Below are 2,176 nucleotides of genomic sequence, written 5' to 3'. Positions count from 1 at the left end.
TCCTGGGAGGGGGACAGGTGACACGCACTCTGGAGGGGGCAGAGCACGGCACGGGACCATCACCACTGTCCGAGCTGGGGGACATGGGCAAGAGCCTGGCTGCTGAGGCACCTTCCAGAGAGCTATAGCCCCCGAGGTGTGGGCCGGGGGTCAGTCTGGCCCCAGGAAAGGCTGTGAAGGCGCTGGGGCCGGGGGCGGGGAGGGGGGGGAGGGGGCGGGGCATGCCCTGGAGAGGGAGAGGGGACAGGGCATGAGCTCTCAGAGGGGAGGCCGGAGAGAAGGCCACGGAGCAGTGATCTTGGGGGTTGCTGGGGAGCAGGGGTTCCAACGGGCACTCCTCTGCCCCTGGGCCCGAGGCAGTCGTGTCCCCGAGCCAGCTTGTTCCCGCTCGTAAGAGCCTATCGCTAAATTTTCATGAGTTCTGTGAGCGCTGTTAAACATAACCATCTCTGCAGCCAATTAAGCCGACTGTGCTCTTTGTCCATGGGGGTCCAGTGTGCCATGGCTGCAAACAGTAGCCTCCTTGGGAGTGTATGCAGCCTGTTGATTGTATGGGTTGCCCTAAGGGACCTTGGAGACAGCCCTTTCCAGTGGATATTGAGGTCTGACCTCATGCTATCTCCAATCTAGGCTGCAGACAGGTATGCGGGGTGCCTTTGGAAAGCCCCAGGGCACAGTAGCCAGGGTCCACATTGGCCAAGTCATCATGTCCATCCGTACCAAGCTGCAGAACAAGGAGCATGTGATTGAGGCCCTACACAGGGCCAAGTTCAAGTTCCCTGGCTGTCAGAAGATCCACATCTCCAAGAAGTGGGGCTTTACTAAGTTTAATGCAGATGAATTTGAAGACATGTGGCTGAAAAGTGGCTTATCCCAGATGGCTGTGGGGTCAAATACATCCCTAATCATGGCCCCTTGGACAAGTGGAGGGCTCTGCACTCATGAGAACCTCAGCACTGCCCCCTCCATATTCATGCCCACCAATAAAACCTACTTCCTGTCAAAAAAAAAAAAAACATAACCATCAACAAAACTGAAATTATATAAACTTACAATTAAATAAATTCTATTTTTAAAAGGTAATAAAGGAGTGCCGGGGTGGCTCAGTCGGTTAAGCATCTGCCTTCGGCTCAGGTCATGATCCCAGGGTCCTGGGATTGAGTTCCACATCAGGCTCCCTGCTCAGCAGGAAGCCTGCTTCTCCCTCTCCCATTCTCCCTGCTTGTGTTCCTGCTCTCGCTGTGTCTCTGTCAAATAAATAAATAAAATCTTTAAAAAATAAAAATAAAAAAGGTAATAAATACTCAAAACTCATCCCTTCCAAATTACTCTCTCTGTCCCGGAGGTTACTTACATCTGTTGTATCTGTTTGGGGGAAATATGATAAAATCATGGCTCCTGGGCATCTCCCCCCAACTCCGTTTTCTGTGACATCATGTTGACACTCGGAATTGGCCGTGCTGGGCATACATGCACCCCCGAAACTGGGAAACACTACGCCCCCCAGGGCTCACCCCTGCCCCCCTGAGAGCTGGCTGTTACATATGCCAGCACACTACTGGCGGGAGTGTACAGAGCCGTGCAGCCCAAGGCAGAAGGCTGGGTGGGCCAGGGACTGCGCGGGGGGCGGGAGGGGGGGTGTCGGAAGCAACAGGGTGGTGTGTGCCCCCGAAGCAGCAGCTGCTCCAGAAGATTCTGTCCACAGCTGTTGGACATCGCCGCAGATCCCAGTGTTGGCCCAGGGTGCTAGCATCACGTCCCTTGCAGGCCCTCACCTCACTGGAAGCAGCCCGGAGCCTTTGCTCCTGGATTAGGTGATCGGTGAGGATGACGTCTGGGTACCCTGGGTGTGCCTTGGATCTCGCCGCTTGGTATCCTGCTGCCACTCACTCCTCGGCTACCAGCCCTGCGCAGAGATGTGCCAGCCGGCCGCACCTGCTCCAAGGCCTGCCAAATCACCCCGGGTCACTCGCCATGCCCCAGGAGCGAGGACTCACTGGATAGACGGCCAGACCCCTGGGACTTTGTATTCTGCTCGGGGTGGGGGGGCACCGACAGGGCTGAGAAGAGATAAGGGGGGGCCATCTTCACAGTAGCAGGTGCCCGGGCAGTGCCCCAGTCAGCCTTGAACTCTGGGAGCAGCATCTTCTGGGGAAAAGCCAGGCAGAGGGTTCCG

At 56.3% G+C, this 2,176-nt stretch overlaps 1 non-coding gene and 1 pseudogene across 1 annotated transcript; both read left to right on the top strand.

Annotated features, from left to right (window-relative positions):
• The first annotated feature begins 449 nt into the window (after positions 1 to 449).
• Positions 450 to 583, top strand: LOC114210924 (small nucleolar RNA SNORA70). The gene has a single exon (XR_003609617.1). It is a non-coding gene; the product is annotated as a small nucleolar RNA SNORA70 (small nucleolar RNA).
• On the top strand, positions 453 to 984 carry LOC148164658 (large ribosomal subunit protein uL16-like; annotated as a pseudogene).
• The last annotated feature ends 1,192 nt before the right edge of the window (positions 985 to 2,176 follow it).

Source organism: Eumetopias jubatus, unplaced genomic scaffold (assembly GCF_037043125.1).
Source record: "Eumetopias jubatus isolate StellerSeaLion01/CBP00866 unplaced genomic scaffold, mEumJub1_p1.0 scaffold_3, whole genome shotgun sequence".
NCBI lineage: Eukaryota > Metazoa > Chordata > Mammalia > Carnivora > Otariidae > Eumetopias > Eumetopias jubatus.
This window is presented reverse-complemented; position numbering and strand designations above follow the sequence as displayed.